Below are 19,524 nucleotides of genomic sequence, written 5' to 3' on the forward strand. Positions count from 1 at the left end.
AGGTTTTTCATCTTAGGTTTATAGTAATATATGCATAGAATTGAAACCAAACATGCCAGGATATAGTGGTATTTAAATAATTCCATCTTTATAAACAGAATGTGTGCATATGTTGGGGAAACTTTTTTGTAGGCGCCAACTGAATACTTTTATTTTGAATTTTTTGTGGAGATTTAACATCAGTATTGGAATCTAGGTCTGAGTTTCTGGTTGGGGGTCTAAGCTTTAGGTAGAATATCTTTGAAGAAGGCATGTCTATCCAGGGTACATGTGCCATTAAAAATGATTCATCCAACTGTAGTTAACTGCCATTACTGTGTTTTATATATTGTGGCAAGAGGAAGGAGATTAACATTTCTTGAGTGCCTACTCTGTGTCAAGCATTTAATGTAGAGAATCTCATTTAATCCTCACAACAACGCTGTGACTTGTATATTATTATTTTTCCTCATTTTACAAATAAGGAAACAGAGGCTCAGAGATGAAGCATGTCATGTAGTTTAGTACGCTTGGAGCCAGTATTTGAAAACAAGGCAGTGTGATCCCAAAGTCTCTGCTCTTTTCTCTGTAGCAGTAGTTCTTCACCTCTGGTACGTCTTGGATTCCTTTGAGAACTTAATGAAAGCTATGGTTTGTCCTTTTCCTCAGAAATAGGCATATAATTTCCATGCTCCATGGCCTCCAGGTTAAGAACAGCTGAACAAGGCTTCCCTGGTGAAGCAGTGGTTGGGAGTCCTCCTGCCGATGCAGGGGACACGGGTTCGTGCCCCGGTCCGGGAAGATCCCACATGCCGCGGAGCGGCTGGGCCCGTGAGCCATGGCCGCTGAGCCTGCGCGTCCGGAGCCTGTGCTCCACAACGGGAGAGGCCACAACAGTGAGAGGCCCGCGTACTGCAAAAAAAAAAAAAAAAAGAACAGCTGAACGCCCTCATGTCACTTGTCCAATATTACAACATTATTAGTGCATTGTTCATCCAAAAACTCATGGTCATCAACAATTTTTAGTATGAAATTAATAATTCCATATTATTAATAATAGTATATAATAATAATAGCATAATAATGTATTATGCCAATCTTTAAGAAATTACTGCAGTGCTTTTTCCTTTATCCCAAATTTTCTTTAACAAATCTTGCATCTTTCTTTCTTTTTTTTTTTTTTTTTGTGGTACGCGGGCCTCTCACTGTTGTCTCTACCATTGCGGAGCACAGGCTCCGGATGCGCAGGCTCAGTGGCCATGGCTCACGGGCCCAGCCGCTCCGCGGCATGTGGGATCTTCCCGGACCGGTGCATGAACCCGTGTCCCCTGCATCGGCAGGCAGACTCTCAACCACTGCGCCACCAGGGAAGCCCCCAAATCTTGCATCTTTTAACTTTTCATTTCCCTCATTCTAGTGGTTACAGTGGGTTGAGACTCTCCTTGAAATTGTTAATACCTCACCAGCATAGTCTAATACCCTGTGGAGTATGCTGGGGTCTCTCAAACTGGAGTAGTATGCTCAAGATTCATGAAACTACAGGGTAAACATAATGCATCTTTCTAGAGGATCTCAGGGAGAACGTAGGTAATTTGAGTGATCATTTTCAAGATAGTTTATATGACAATAAACATATTATAGAATAAAATGCAAATTTTGTATGCACTTTTACAATCAAGCATGAGACTTCAGAGAAATGTTGCACTTGTGGTGGTGCCTCTTTGTGCTACCCAGACTTCTCGAGGGATACGTGTTCACTCTATTCTGCCATTTGGGATATTTTGGTGAAAAAGTTGGAAGGTCATGTTGTAACAAAAAGACCATGGATTTTGAAGTCAGATAGACCTAGATTTCAGCCTCAGCTTTGATCTATATTTTCTAGGTTACCTTGAGAAAGTCTAATTTCTCAGTTTTATCGTCTGTAAAAGAGGGAAAAACTCTCTTCATGAGGATTATACAGGAAAACATCTCTAAAGCCTGCACTACATGGTAGATGCTCAATAAATGTTAATGCTGCCATCTCAATTTTTTAAATGTCCAAAGAGAATGAGGCTACTTGAATATAACTGGAGATTTCATTAGGGGTAGTCTAATGTTTCCAACCTAATTAGGAAAAAGAAGCCTTAGGTAACATGATATTAAAATGCAAGTTTCCAGGAAGACATAATAGATGCCCTACAGTAGATGGGAAATTCCAAAGCCAGATCATGACATACAGAATTTGCAAAGGAAATGCTCCAGAACAGGTTCCAAGAAATAAAAAGAAGTCAGGTTGTGGAGGAGAGTGGGGGGAAAACTTGTGCAAACATTTCTTTGTAGAGATCTGTTGCCAGGCTAAGACTCCATTCCACCTCTACAGGAGTGTTGGAATAGTGGAGGTATTACCTCCTTCACCTCAACCCTAGTGAGAGGGGTTTCACCAGACCATCAGAGAGCTTGACATTTGTTCTCTGCAGTAGGAGCAGAGAACTGGAGCTGCACTTCATTCTGAGAAAGCTTAACGTGGCCCTTGGCAGGAAGACAGGGTTGACTGTTTTGGGATTGGCCAGCATTCCCAGAATTTATCAGGCAAGGGATGTTTGAGGGTTTCCTGCGAATCAATCAAAAGGGTGTCATGCAAGAGAGAGAGCTAAGGTGGGGTCACACTAGACCCTGTCCAATAGAGCCACCTGGAGGGGTGTAGAGACCCCCAGAAAAAAAAAAAGCTGGAGATAACTGTTAGATTCCTAGGGGTGGAGGAAAGAGTTGTAAACTACCAACCTGAATATAAATTATAAACCCAGGTCTCCCAAATTGCAGGAGAGGGGTCCTCCATGATGGGAACATTTAAAGAACCCAGAGAAGAGCCAGAGACCCAGAGAGTGGGAAGCCATTTCTTCTACCAAGGAAGAAAAGACCGATCCCTTTACCTCTCTTCCCTGTTCCTGCTCTTCCCTGTTCCTTCCCTGTTCCTGTTCCTCACCCTGGTGAGGGTCCAAATAGGAGCTGGCAAGTGGGGAGAGAAAGAAGAAAACCTATCATCCCCCACTTCTCCAAAGGCAGAGAACCACCACCTACAGGCCTCAGTGTGGAGTGGGAGGGGGGACCTTATTTCCAAGTAAAGCCTAAAGAATTTGATTAATACCTTGGACTGAATATGTTCTGATTACTGAATCAAGACTGTGTTTTGTGACTTTGAGTGATTTTAGGACTGTTTACTCTTGAAGGAATGAACAGGAAAATCATGTGACTTGTCCAAGTTTCTATCCAAGGTCAGAGAAGTTTTATCCCAAAGGAGTATATTTTATTTGCACATTAGGAGACAAAATGAAGTTGTGTTTTGATTCTATCATTAATTATGCTTTAAAAAATATTGGTTATAAATATTAATTCATTCCTTCATTCAATGAATATCTGAGTGCTTTTATGTGCCAGGCATTGTGCTAGGAATAGGACATACAGTGAAATGAAAAATAGTCCTTGCCTTCAAATTGTTTATGATCTATGGCAGGGGTCAGCAAATGCTGACCTTCTTCTGTAAAGGGCCAGAGAGTAAATATTTTAGGCTTTGAGGGACACTTAAGATCTCTGTTGCAAATTCCTCTTTCTTCAACCAATTCTATAAAAATGCAAAACCATTCTTGAGGTCTAAACAAACAGAGGTCATGGGTCAGATTTAACCCATGGGCCCTAGCTTACTGCCTCCTTATGTGTGGAAGAAACAAACTTTTAAAAACCACCAATTAGGGCTTCCCGGGTGGCGCAGTGGTTGAGAGTCCACCTGCCGATGCAGGGGACGCGGGTTTGTGCCCCGGTCCGGGAAGATCCCACATGCCGCGGAGCGGCTGGGCCCGTGAGCCATGGCCGCTGAGCCTGCACGTCCGGAGCCTGTGCTCTGCAACGGGAGAGGCCACAACAGTGAGAGGCCCGCGTACCGCAAAAAAAAACCCCAAACAAACCACCAATTACCATACATTTATTATGATTGAAGATGTGCTTAAGATACTTGGGGAGGAGACACAGAAGAGCATTACTTAACTCTAGGGAATCGTGACTTCCTGGAAGTGGCAATGTTGATTTGAGACCTGAAGGATGAGTAAGAGTTGGTCAGGGTTAAAGGAGGTGAGTGCTATTCAAGACAGAAGGAGCTGCCTATACAGAGGCACCAAAGCTTGACAGAGCTCGGTTCACTTTAGAAACTACAGAAGGGGAAACTGAACTTTACAGAGGTCAGTTTGCTCAAGATCACACAACTAGTAAGTGAGGGAGCCTAAAATCTTAACCCAGGTGTGCCTGAATATAAACCTATGCTCCTAACCACTGTATCATCCTCCTGCCCTGGTACTAAAGCTATGTCTAAGAGCTACTTCTTACTTTTTGCAAGTCAGCAGCTCTTTCTGGCTCACTTCTGATTCCCTTGGGGGTGAAAATGTCAAAGTTCTAGAAGGGCTTGCAAGACCTTAAAAATAAGACAGTGAATCAATAATGTTGGGTTGTCATGATTACAAGTCTAGTTCTCCCTTTTAAAAATAACCCTTCCACCCAATAAAGCCTGGCACGCATTGCTCAAATTCAGAGTTTGCTTATTTCTTCCTTACAGGAAGGGGTTTTTCCCCGCCTGGTAGCTAAGCCCTAGCACTGTGATAATGTAATTTCTTACCTTATTGTTATAGATCTATAATGAGATAATAGTACCCTTTGGTTTGGACTACATATGGTGATTGGTCCAAGTACTGTTCTGATCTTCATCACTCACACCGATGACCTTGGTCAAATGAGTTTACTCAGCACAGATTAAATCTGTCAATTTTTTTTATTGATTCCTTGGTGGATTTTTATTTTCCCCATGGTTTGGAAAGCTAGGTTAGCCATGCAACAACTACCCCCTTAACGTCTGCCATGCACTCTTGGAGTCAGCAAGACTAAAGGTTGCAATAAGGAGGAAAAGGGAATGGGAATGGTCCAGACTTGCTGTTGCTGGCCTTCCACTGGTCATTGGCTCTTAACCAGGCTGTGCTTTGTCACCCAAGGAGCTCTTTCAAAATACAGAATCTCGGCCCTATCCCAGACCTTCTGCAGGGCTGAAACCTGAGAATATGTATTTTTAACAAGCTCCCCAGGTTAAGAGCCACTGCCTTGTGGGAATAGACAGATAGGTCCCTAATGAACTGATTGTTTTAAAAAATATATCAGACACTCTTGGTCTATGCATAGAAATTCTGCTGTTTTTTTACAGAAATAGAAAAAAACAATCCTAAAATGCATCGGGAACCACAAAAGACCCTGAATAGCCAAAGCAATCTTGAGAAAGAAAAGCAAAGCTGGAGGCACCACACTTCCTGGTTTCAAACTATATTACAAAGCTCTAGTAATCAAAAGAGTATGATACTGGCATAAAAACAGATACATAGACCAATGGAGCAGAATCAAGAGCCCAGAAATAAACCCATACATATATGGTCAAATAATATTTGATGAAGGAGCCATTAATACTCAAAGGAGAAAAGACAGATTCTTCTTCAATAAATTGTTTGGGGAAAAATGTATATTCACATGCAAAAGAATGAAACTGGACCCCTATCATACACCACTCACAAAAATTAACTCGATATAGATTAAACAGTTAAATGTAAGACCCCAAACCATAAAACTCCTAGAAGAAAACATAGGGAAAAATTTCCTTGACATTGGTCTTGGCAATGACTTTTTGGATATGACACCTAATGCACAAGCAACCAAATAAAAAATAAAAAGTGGGACTACATCAAACTAAAAAGCTCTGCACAGCAAGATAAATGATCAGCAAAATAAAAAGACAACCTATGGAATGGGAGAAAACATTTTCAAGCCATCTAATAGGATAAGGGGTTAATATCCAAGATATATAAGGAGCTTATACAACTCAAGAGCAAAATCATCATCGTCATCATCATCATAATCATCCAATTGAAAAATGGGCAAAGGATCTGAATAGACATTTTTCCAAAGAAGATATACACGTGGCCAACAAGTACATGAAAAGGTGCTCAACATCACTCATCATCAGGGAAATGCAAATCAAAACCAAAGTGAGATATCACTTCACACCTATTAGTATGTTTAATATCAAAAAGACAAGAGCTAAGCACTAGCAATGATGTGGAGAAGACGGAACCATTGTGTATTATTTTTGGGAATGTAAATTGGTGCAACAACTATGGAAAATAGTATGGCAGTTCCTCAAAAAATAAAATAAAAATAGAACTACCATATGGTCCAGAAATCTCCACTTCTGGGTATATATCCAAAGGGAAAGAAATTACTATCTTGATTTGTACTCCCATGTTCATTGAAACATTATTTACAATAACAAAGACATGGAAACACTTAAGTATCCCCTGATGGATGAATGTGTATATGTATATAATATATATAGGAATATTACTCAGCCATATAAAGAAGGAAACCCTGTCATTTGCAACAGCATAGATGAACCTTGAGGGCACTATGCTAAGTGAAATAAGTCAGACAGAGAAAGACAAATGCTGATGATATTACTTATAAGTAGACTCTAAAAACACCCGAAGTCATAGAAACAGAGAGTAGAATGGTAGTTGCCAGTGCGTGTTGGGTGGCGAGAGGGTGAGGGAAGTGAGTGAAAGGGATCAAAGGGTACAAACTTCCAGTTATAAGATGAATAAGTCCTGGAGATGTAATGTATAGCATGGTGACTGTAGTTAACAATACTCTGTCTGTATACTTAAAAAGTTGCTAACAGAGTAGATCTTAAAATTCTCACCACAAAAAATAAAAGTAACCATGGGAGGTAGCAACTATATAAAGTCATGGATGTGTTAACTAATCCTATAGTGGTACTCATTTATATATATATATAAAATCTCACATCGTACACCTTAAACTGACACATGTTATATGTCAGTTACATCTTAATAAAGCTGAAAAAATAAAAGAAAATTCTGCTTAAGAAGGGAGTATATGAAGTTCATTGTTCTAATGTTTCAGTAACCTGTAAAATGGGCTTTTGTCACTAATCAGTTGGATATCATCACAGTAATGAGTATGATGCTCTTTAGTGCTATACTTCCAGAAGAAATTAAACAAATAGCAAAGTGAGAGCTCAAACTGTAGTCAAAACAGGTTTATGGGGAGTTCCCTGGTGGTCCAGTGGTTAGGACTCGGTGATTTCACTGCTGAAGGCCAGGTTCAATCCCTGGTCGGGGAACTAAGATCCCACAAGCTGCACTGCATGGCCGGAAAAAAAAAAAAGTTTTATGTATTTCAATAAGTTAAAGATGGCAGACAGATTACATGCATATATTACCTCTACACCCCAAGATAGCAAAAGAATACAAAAGATATAAATTCATGATGATGAAGAGAATGGGAAGGGAGCCATTAGTGGATGAAAGTTGGATGAAAGCTGGAAAACAGATGGAGGTGTAGTAACTGATAAAGTAGTATAGAAGTCACAGTTTACAATACTTGCAGAGGGGCAATACAGTGAAAGAGAAAGGCACCCTTCCCTGCATAAATGCTGTTTGAAAAAGAGAATGAGTGAGTCGTAAGGCATAAGGGGGGAGGGAATAAATTAAGGCATTTTTAATAGAGTCCCCCATTATTCCCCCCAATCTGGTGAACAGAATACCTTGTGGTCAGAAATATCCTCCATGAGCTCCAAAAAATTGGAGTGTTATTCTTTAAAGAGATTGAGAGGTCCAAGAGAAAAGGCCTCCACATTTTTACATTTAGGAAATCCTCCAACAAAATGACTAGCTCCCCATTCATGTATATGAAGCTCCCAATCACTTTTTTTAATGCCTCATTCTTCCATGTGAACAAAAAAAAATCAATGATCACCAAATATTTAAGGAAAACTTTCAACATGAAAGAATGATAAACAGATAGCAAAAAAATCAAGGACCCTTGAGAGAGAAAAAAAGAGGAGAGGCAAAACACCCTAATTAGTATACTAAGAGAGATTCAAGAAAACATTGCATTTATATAACAGGATATTTGAAAATAAATAAAAGGAGGACAAGAAAGATATCTTGAAATAAAAGATATTTATTTAAAAGATATTTTAAATTTATTTAAAGATATTTAAATAAAAGATTGCTGAGATAAAATTCAAGGGAAGATTTGGAATATAGAGTTGAGGAAGTATCAAAGAAAGTAGCACAAGACTAAAAGAAGGAAAATGAGATAGAAAATATAACATGACACATAGAAGGAAAACACAGAAGATCCAACATTGACTAATAGGAATTCAAGAGAGAACAAAGTAGAGGGAATTATCAAAGAAATAATACAAGAGAATTTTTCAGAGTATATTCTTATGAAATTTCAGAATACAAAGTGTAAAGATATCCTCAAAGCTTCCAGAGAGAAAAACAATAACCTACAAAGAAATGAGAATGATATTGACATTGGACTTCTTTTTTTTAATTGAAGTAGAGTTGATTTACAATGTCATGCTAGTTTCAGGTGTACAGCACAGTGATTCAGTTTTTTATATATATATATATGTATATATATATGTATTTTTTCAGATTCTTTTATAGGTTATTACAAAATATTTAGTATAGTTCCCTGTGCTATACACTAGGTCCTTGTTGGTTATCTACCTTATATATCATAGTGTGTATTTGTTAATCTCAACCTCCTAATTTATCCCTCCCCCCCTTTCCCCTTTGGTAACCATGAGGTTGTTTTCTATGTCTATGAGTCTTTGGTTTTTTTATATTCTACATATAAGCAATTTCATTGATATTTGTCTCTCTGTCTGGCTTACTTCACTTAGTGTGATAATCTGTAGGTCCATGCATGTTGCACAAAAGGCATTAATTCATTCTTTTTTATGGCTGAGTAATATTCCATTGTATATGTATACCACATCTTTATCCATTCCTCTGTCGATGGACATTTAGGTTGCTTCTGTGTCTTAGCTATTGTGAATAGTGCTGCAATGATCATTGGGGTGCATGTATCTTTTCAAATTATAGGAGGTAACTACAAGAAGAAACAGCTAAATAAGTAGAAGGGGTTGTCCTGGAGGGCGTAAATACGGGATGTGACATGGTGGAGCAGAAGTCTGTTGCTTTGCATCATAAGCCCTCCTGTATTCTGTTTTAACCTTGTGTGTGTATTACTTTGATAAATACTTCTGAATTATTTAAGAAATTGAACTATTGAGTTTTTTTCAGGTTCTTGTCCGATAAAGATGGTCACCATGGATAATGGGATTTAGATCAGAAAAAAATTCCATTATCAAGCATTTGTTGAACACTTATTATTTGCCTAGCCCCCTGCTAAGTGCTAAAGGGAGCTCCAAGAGTATTTAAGACAGTCTCTGTCCACAAGGAACTTGAAACCTAGTTGGGCACAGCAAACCAGTACGTGAAACAATTAGAGAATGAAGATACATAGTAAAGTGCTGAACTGTTGGTATGCTAAATTATGCCCATTAGAAAATCTGGCAACAGGAAGATGAAATCAGATTGGATTGAAATTAGGGAGTGCTTCAGGTGGACCTGGGGCTTGTTTCTGGCTTTAAATGATGGAAAAGATAGGAATAGGTCTAGAAGGTAAGGGTGTTAGAGGAGGGAAAGGCAACATGAACAATGACCTGGAGAAGATTTTTTTTCTAATTTGTTATGTATTATTAGGAAGAAATTTTTATTCTTTCTAATATCTCTAAAATGCTTTCTCTTTAAATCTCCCTAATTTAAAAACTTTCTCTGAGTGGATTATTTTTTTTCTTGCTGACAGTGCAGTAAATTTTCTGTCACTTTGTAGAATGGGAACTGCCATTTACTAAATGAGCTTTTCTCTATTCTGTGCTCCTTTGGTGCCAAGCCTTAATAAAGACAGATGGGTTTCCCCCATCGTGCTGCTGCTTCCCAGCTCAGGCTGATGAATATGAGACTGAGAGCCTGACCCTGTCATTGTCAGGTAATATAAAAGGTTTCATCCTATTTATTGCCATACTTTAATTACTGGGGGAAAAGTATGAATTAAGAAACAAAGGATTTAAAATCATTTCAACAAAACCAGGATGTCTGAGCAAATTAAAACCATCTTTTTTCTTTTCCATTTTCTCTTCCTTTGTGGGGGAGAGTGAAGGTGGTGGGGTGATTAGTGTTGTTTGGGTTAAATTTAATTAATAGGAACTCACAGCATAATGTTCCATGAAGAATGTACATGTCAAAAAACCATGTGGTTATAGGGCTATCAATTCAAATATCTGGGTTCAATTCAATGGAAATTTTAGCCAAGTTATGAGACTTTACTGGTTATCCTGGAAATCATTTACGGACCTGGTTGGAATTAGTACATAAGCCTTTAGAGTGGTTTCCTGGAACTAGCCCTGAAGATAAATTTTATAACATAGTCTGTGATTCCCTAAACCATTTGAGAGAATATGCTAGTTGCTCCTCATGTGTTGTGATATAATGTGGGGACACTAGGAACACCCCTTGCCCTCAATTCACCCAAAACTATTCCTCTCTTCTTTCTACTGTGCCAAATCTAAAATACCATTCACTCATTCATTCATTCCTTGGTGGTAGGATTTTGTATCTCTAGAGACCTTCAGCTAAATTGCGTCTGCCCCCTCAGGTCAGATTTTATGGTTCCAATCGACTTCTAACACTTTAATGTGAAAAAATTTATCTGATTGCTTATGTGTGTGTGTGTAATGATTTTTTTTTCAGGATAAAACCCTTTTTTTAACAAGATAATACATGCTTATGATTAAAAACAAAAATCTTAAGCAATATGCAAATATGTAGAGTGAAGTCTCTCTCTGCTCTTCCCCTCACCTTTACAGAAGTAACCACTGTTTTAACAGAACAGTTTCATTTCTATATTTCTAGACTTTTTCTATGCATATGCAAATACATGTGTGTGTGTACATGTACACATATAAGGAATAGGGTTACAAGTATGTTGTTCTGTAATTTGTTGTCATTCAACCACATACTATGGACAGCCTTCCATGTCATTAGTTACATATTTACCTGTTCTTTTAAATGTCTTCCCTTTATTCCTTAATATATATATAGCTTAAATTATTTAACCAATACCCCATGTATGCACACTGGGTTGTTCAAAGTTCTGATATTATAACACTGCAATGATTGTCCTTATATATACAGATCTCTGCACAGAAAAGTGAAATTGCTGGATTGAAGATATTCAAGCTAAAATGCTTCATTGATACAGCTAATTGCCTTCCAAAATGGGGTCACCAGTTTATGTTGGGGAGGAAAAATTTTTCCTCTACACTTCTAGGTTCTTCTGGCTGGTCTGTGAATTAAATTGACCTGAGACAGATCAACAGGAGAAAATCAAACAAAAGTTTAATAACATGTATACACGGGAGAGACCTAGGAGAACTGAGTAACTTGCCAAAAAGGCTGAAGCCCTCACCTTAAATACCATCTTCAGCTAAAGACAAAAGAGGATGTTTGGGGGGTGGGGTTTAGTACTTCAGAGGGGAGGAAGGCAATTCACAGGGAGATGGAAAATAAGCAAATGTTTGCTGGGCCCTACAGAAACAATGGGACCCAGAGAGGAATTTTAAGAAACAGACTTTGCTGGGTTCCTCCCTATCTACCACACCTAGTTCTACTATAGTTATCTATGGTAATATCTCCCTTCCTGAAATAGGTTCTCTATCTACATTCTTTAGGCAGTTAAGGGGAAGGTCAAAGGTTCTTCTTCCTGAGTCTTTTGGGCCTTGATTGTTTTCAGTTTGGAAATAATCTGCATTCCAAAGAGACATGTGGCAAATTTTGTTCCCCTACACTATGCTCCCACCAACATTGCATTGGCACAATCCTTTTCCACATGCTCCCTCCAGAGATGGATAGAAACTAATAATGAATGTTTTTTGTTTCTGATTATAAAAGGACTGCATTTCATTTGTAGATAAAGTTGGAAAACATAGAAGAGTATTTAAAGTTAAAATATTCTGTATTCGGGCTTCCCTGGTGGCGCAGTGGTTGAGAGTCCGCCTGCCGATGCAGGGGACACGGGTTCGTGCCCCGGTCCGGGAAGATCCCACATGCCGCGGAGCGGCTAGACCCGTGAGCCATGGCCGCTGAGCCTGCGCGTCCGGAGCCTGTGCTCTGCAATGGGAGAGGCCGCAACAGTGAGAGACCCGCGTACCGCAAAAAAAAAAAAAAAAAAAAAAAAAAAAAAAATTCTGTATTCATATTAATCAGTAAGAATCATCCTTACACATTTGGTGTAGTTAATTTCTACTCTTCTTTCTTTTTGTATATTGATGACCTTTAACATTCAAATGAAATATGTTCTGAGACAATGACAAGTCCCCAAAGTCTTGACTACCTCTATAACATATTTCACTCACAAAACACAATTTTTGCAGTGACTGTATTGCACTCAATGAAACAGTTTTCTAATCACTTTTATTTATTTTCATATATATCATGTAGTGAATTTGTTCATATCAAAGATCTACACCACATGAAATTCAAACAGCTCTAAACTTTATTTATTCAAAGTTTCTATTTACTGGCTAAGCATTATCTTCTGTGTTTTTAATCTTTCTATCTACTTCCATCACTAGCAATTGCATTTGGCTTTTCTTTTTAGGCCACTCAAAAAAAATGGAAAATAATGCCTGTCTGCTTTCATTCTATTATTCTTTTTTCTTCTATTCATTTCTTTTTGAACATTCATGTTTTCTGGTGTGACACTGTAATTCTAAATTATTCTAGATTGCTCTATTCTTTCATGTATTTAGGATACATTTTTTCAAAATTCCTAGGCCTGAGGTAATAATGACTATTAATGATTGCCCAAATGACCTTTCCAAATGCATGGATCATCCCTGTTATATAGTACAAAACTGGATTTTTAAATGTCAAGTGTTTTTTTTCCATTTTTAGGATTGGATCTAATATGCAAATCTACTTATGTCACTTTTCTACTTCAGTTGTCTTTTTTCCCCCAGTTTTATTGAGAAATAATTGATACACAGCACTGTATAAGTTTAAGCTGTACAACATAATGATTTGACTTACATACATCATGAAATGATGACCACAATAGGTTTAGAGAACATCTGTCATCTCATATAGGTACAATATTAAAGAAATAGAAAAAAAATTTTTTCCTTGTGATAAGAACTCTTAGGATTTACTCTCTAACTTTCATATATAACATATAACATAACATACAGTGTTAATTATCTTTATCATGTTGTACGTTATGTCCATAGTACTTATTTATCTTATGACTGGGAATTTGTACCTTTTGACTGCCTTCATCCAATTCCCCCTCCCTCCATTCCACACCTCTGGTAGTCACAAATATGATCTCTTTTTCCATGAGTTTGTTTGTTTTTGAAGTATAATTGACCTACAACACTGTGTTAGTTCCTGGTACGCAACAGTGATTTGATATTTCTATACATTTCAAAAGGATCACTGTGATAACTCTAATTGTCATCTGTCACTGTACAACAATGTGTATTTCATACCTGTGACTCATTTATTGTGCAACTGGAAGTTTGTGCCTTTTTTTTTTTTTTTTTTTTGGCCACACGGCATGTGGAATCTTAGTTCCCTGACCAGGGATTAAACCCGCACCCCCTACAGTGGAAGCACAGAGTCTTAACCACTGGACTGCCAGAGAAGTCCCTGGAAGTTTGTACCTCTTAATCTCCCTCACATATTTCTCTCCTCCTTCCAACCCCCTCCCCTCTGGTAACCACCTGTTTGGTCTCTGTATCTACGACTCTATTTCTGTTTGGTTATGTTTGTTCATTTGTTTTTTTTAGATCCACATATAAGTGAAATCATACAGTATTTTATCTTTCTCTGTCTGACATTTCACTTAGCAAAATATCCTCTAGGTCCATCCATGTTGTCATAAATGTCAAGATTTCATTCTTTTTTATGGCTGAGTAATATTCCAGTGTGTGTGTGTGTGTGTGTGTGTGTGTGTGTGTGTGTACCACATTTTCTTTATCCTTCCATCTATTGTTGGGCACTTAGGTTGCTTCCATATATTGGCTATTGTAAATAATGGTGCAATGAACATAGGGGTGCGTATGTCTTTTTGAATAAGTGTTTTCACTTTCTTTGTGTAAATACCTAGGAGTGGAATTGCTGGATCCTATGGCATTTCTGTTTTTAATTTTTGAGGAACCTCCATACAGTTTTCCTTAGTGGCTTCGCTAATTTACATTCCCACCAACAATGCATGAAGAGTCCCTTTTCTCCACATCCTTGCTGACACTTGTTATTTGCTGTCTTTTTGATGATAGCCATTCTTTTTTTAAAAAATATGTATGTATTTTATTTATTTATTTTTGGGTGTGTCGGGTCAGTTGCAGCACATGGCATCTTCGTTGTGGTGTGCAGGCTTCTCTCTAGTTGTGGCATGCAGGCTCCAGAGTGTGTGGGCTCTGTAGTTGCAGCATGTGGGCTTAGTTGCCCCATGGCATGTGGGATCTTAATTCCCCGGCCAAGGATCGAACCCACAATCCCCTGCATTGGAAGGCAGATTCTTAACCACTGGACCACCAGGGAAGACCCTTGATAACAGCCATTCTGGCAGGTGTGAGGTGATATCTCACTGTGGTTTTGATTTGTGTTTCCCTGATTAGTGATGTTTGAATATGTTTTGATGTGCTTCTTGGCCATCTGTCTTCTTTGGAAAAATGTCTATTCAGGTCCACTGGCCATTTTTTTTTTTTTTTTTTTTTTGGCGGTACACGGGCCTCTCACCACTGTGGCCTCTCCTGTTGCAGAGCACAGGCTCCAGATGCGCAGGCCCAGTGGCCATGGCTCACGGGCCCAGCTGCTCTGTGGCATGTGGGATCCTCCCGGACCGGGGCACGAACCCGCGTCCCCTGCATCAGCAGGCGGACTCTCAACCACTGCACCACCAGGGAAGCCCCACTGGCCATTTTCTAATTGGGTTGTTTGGTTTTTGATGTCAAGTTGTATGAGTTCTTTGTATATTTTGGATATTAACCCGTTGTTGGATATATCATTTGCAAATATTTTCTTCCCTTCAGTAGGCGGCCTTTTCATTTTGTTGCTAGTTTCCTTCACTGTGCAAAAGCTTTTTAGTTTGATGTAGTCCCATTTGTTTATTTTTCCTTTTGTTTGCCTTGCTTGAGAAGACATATCTAAAAAAATGTTGCTAAGACTGATGTCAAAGAGCGTATTGCCTATGTTTTGCTCTGGAAGTTTTATGGTTTCAGGTCTTATGTTTATGTCTTTAATCCATTTTGGGTTTATTTTTGTATGTGGTGTAAGAAAGTAGTCCATTTTGATTCTTTTACATGTAGCTGTCCAGTTTTCCCAGCACCATTTTTTGAAGAGGTTGTCTTTTCCCCATGGTATATTCTTGCCTCCTTTGTTGTAGATTAATTGCCCATATAAGTGTGGGTTCATTTCTGTACTCTATTCTGTTCGATTGTCAGTTTTGGTACCAGTACCATACTGTTTTGATTATTGTAGCTTTGTAATATAGTTTGAAATCAGGGAGCATGATACCTTCTATTTTATTCTTCTTTCTTAAGATTGTTTTGGGTCTTTGGACCTATTCTGGGTCTTTTGTAGTTCCATATAATTTTTTTAAATTTATTTATTTTATTTTTGGCTGTGTTAGGTCTTCGTTGCTGCGAGCGGGCTTTCTCTAGTTGCAGTGAGCAGGCTTCTCATTGTGGTGGCCTCTCTTGTTGCGGAGCATAGGCTCTAGGCACGTGGGCTTCAGTAATTGTGGCTTGCAGGCTCTAGAGCACAGGCTCAGTAGTTGTAGCGCACAGGCTTAGTTGCTCCATGGCATGTGCGATCTCCCTGGACCAGGGCTCAAACCTGTGTCCCCTGCGTTGGCAGGTGGATTCTTAACCACTGCACCACCAGGGGAGCCCTCCATATAAATTTGAGAATTATTTGTTCTATTTCTGTGAAAGATGCTATTGGTATTTTGATAGGGATTCCATTGGACCTATAGATTGCCCTGGGTAGTATAGTGATTTTAATAACATTAATTCTTACTGTATTCTTTCAGGTATTTAGGATACATTTTTCAAAATTCCTAGGCCTGAGGTAATAACGACTATTAATAATTGCCCTAATGACCTTTCCAAATGTGTGTATCATCCCTGTGTTATCCAATACAAAATTGGATTTTTAAATGCCAAATTACTCTCTTTTCATTTTTAGGATTGGATCGAATATGCAAATCTGGTCATGTCACTTTTCCACTTTCGTTGCCTTTTTAAAAAAAAACTTTCACAAAAATGGTATCATACTGGACATATTATTGTACAGTATACTTTGATTTTTAATTTAATAATTCTTTGTAGTAATATTTTCTATTCAATACATAGAGATTTATCTCATTCTTTTCAATAGCTGGATAATATTCTACAAAATGGCTCCCTTAATTTACTCAACCATTACCCTACTGATGAACATTTAGTGTTTTGGGTTTTTTTTTAGTTGTTTGCTTACTATAAACCATATTCCTTGGGTCAACAACTTGTTTCAGTTTACCTGGGACTTTCCTGGGTTTAACACTGAAGTCCCATGTGCCAGGAAACTCCTCAGCAATGGGCAAACTGGGACAGTTGATCACTCCACTCTTACATCTTCCTACATCTGTTCTTACCTACTGGCATTTTGTTTGTGCCATATACTTTCCCAGAACTGGGATTTTAAGGTCATCTCGTTGCTTTTATACATTACACTTTGTAGGAAGTCCTATTGGAATGGGACCCAGGTAGTTTTTCAAGTGGGGAATGTGGAGAACATAGAGTATGGCTCTGGTCCATATTAGAAGCCATAATAAAAATCTTTTAGCATTAGGCCATTTGAGTGGGGGAAGAGAGGATTACAAAAGGGCATGCCCTTACAGAAAGGGCATGAAGATTGCTGAGTGGATAAAGGAAAATGCAGAAGGACCCAAAAAACAAATTTTGCTCTCATATTTTTGCCTAGAATAAGTACTGCTATGTAGAACCACTAGTTTAAGGACATAGCAGTGAATTAAGAATCTGGAGACCTGTCTTATTTAATAGCTTTGCATCTCAATTTTTTTATTCAAATAGGAAGAACTAGACATTCACCTTTTTCTCATATCCTAGAGGTGTTAGACAGCTAAATTCCAGTGTTTATAAAAGTACCTTGAGCTACTTAAGCTATTAAAAAGGTTATAAAAATATGAAATACTTGTCCTGGTAATCCACAGATGTCTTCTTGCCTTGTTCACAGATGCTGGGTTATATTAGCATCTCTTAATTAATATTGAGCAAACAAGGTTTCAGTAGGCCTATTTAATAGGCACATGTACAGCTTCTTTTGCCGTCGGAGGTAGTGTATTTCAGAGAGAAGATTCTCAATATTATTTGCCTTATGCTTTAAGTCAGGCAACAATTAAGGAAGCAAGAACATCTGCCTTCCAGGACCTGGTACTCATCTGTCAATTCTAAAATAGTTTCAAGGCAATTTGTTAGGTAGTGCTGGCTGAATGATTGGTTTTCCTGTGATAATTGCCAATGTATTTCCTGTAAGGCCTGAAGATGGAGAGGCAGAGGGTTAGGAAAGAACATTCTAGGGCTATTCTTTATAATCTTCTTAGATCAACTCTTCAGGAATTCTCAGCTTTAGAACACCAGAAGAGAACAGCAACTAATCTACCAAACTGTTGTGGAATAACCAAAGCCCGAGAAGCTGCATCTGAGCTACCCATTTAAGAGAGGCAGAACTGTAAAAGGCCTTGCAAACTAAATCCCAAGCCATACAATAGTCTCTATGGGAAGTGGTCAGATGGCCTAGTAAAAGCAAAGATTCAGAGACCCTGGATTTAGGATCTGTTTCTGCTGGGTGGCTATGAGACCTCAACTACAGAACACCAGTTTCTCATCTGTTAGATGTGGTTAGTAATACCTGTTTTACCTGGAGAGGCGGTGTAAGGTAGCCGTTAAGAGTGCAAGATCCAAATCTAAATAATAAAAGAAACAAGTGAATATAACAAAACAGAAACAGACTCACAGATACAGAGAACAAACAAGTGGTTACCAGTGGGGAGAGGGGTGAGAGGAGGGGCAAGATAGGGGAAGGGGATTAAGAGGTACAAACTACTAGGTATAAAATAAGATACAAGGATGTAATGTATAACACAGGGAATATAGCCAATATTTCATAATAACTTTAAATAGTATAATCTATAAAAATATTCAATCACTATGCTGTATACTTGAAAGTAATATAATATTATAAATCAACTATACTTGAATTAAAAAAAAAGAATGCAGGCCACAGAACCAAAGTGCTTGGTTGGAATCTTGGCTTATTTGTCACTTATATGCTATGTGACCTTGGGCAAGTAACTTTACTTTCTGAACCACAGTCTCTTATTCTGTCAAATGGAGTTAACAATGACATTGGCTCCCAAGGGTTGTTGGAGGATTATTATAATTCATGTGAAGTGCTTAGAACTATGTCTCACACATTTTACCATCAACATTTACCAAATGTCAGCTGCTATCATATATGATGCTTAAAATCATAGGTTCAACTCAAGAGCTCGCCAGACTGCACCCAAATCCTGGCTCTGCCAATAAAAAACCTTGTAAAATTACTTAACCTCTTAGACCCTCAGTATTTTCCTCTGCAAAATGGGAAGAGTAATGTAACAACCTCAGAGGGTTATTGCAGGTATTACATAAAACATTCCATGTAAAGGGCTTAGAACCATGCCTGGTACATAGTTACTATTCAATAATTATTATTTTTCTCCAAGGGTCTTGATGTAGGCCACACTTATTATATTAAGAGCGTTCCTTTTTCTGGCTTTACCCATCCCTACCCTTTGGTGTTTGCCATCTTCTATGGCCCATCTTCATCATTGTTTTTTTTCATTTTCTTTTTCTTTATCAAAACCAGCTTTCAGGACCTTTCTAAATGCTGCATAAATGTTTAGCTGTCCTTGAGGCTTTGCGATTTAGCTGAACTGTAAGCTGGAACTAAAGGGAATTTCAGATTTCGGACTGGGGTTGAGTGAAGACTGTGGGGCTTTTTGGGAGGAAGTCAACATGACAGGTCCACAGTTATTGTGAGAAAAAAGTGAGCTATTAATACATGCAAAAATCCAAAAATATTGTGCACGTACCAAATGTCCAACAGAAGGGACTGCCTGTTACCCTGCAGCTTTTCTTGGCAACTCACAGATTACAGACAATATTCAATGAATGCTTCCTGTGTGCTGAGCTCTGCATTATCTCAGTTATGCATTACACCAATCCTATGTGGTAGGCATTAACTTCATTTTACATTTTAAAAAATAGGTATATACTTCAAGAAGTTTAATTGATTTATCCCAAGTTCACATAGCTCATAAATGATGGAGCCAGGAATTAGCAAATTTCAAATCCCCTGATCTTTCTACCCTACCACATTTAAACAATTTTTATTCTCAGAACACAGTGTCCTGGAGTACGAATCACTCTGGGGATTCAGAGGTCTGTCTGGTAGCCTGGCAGAAGAAGCAGAGAGACTGCTGAGCATTTTTCTTATT

This window comes from Pseudorca crassidens, chromosome X (assembly GCF_039906515.1).
Source record: "Pseudorca crassidens isolate mPseCra1 chromosome X, mPseCra1.hap1, whole genome shotgun sequence".
NCBI lineage: Eukaryota > Metazoa > Chordata > Mammalia > Artiodactyla > Delphinidae > Pseudorca > Pseudorca crassidens.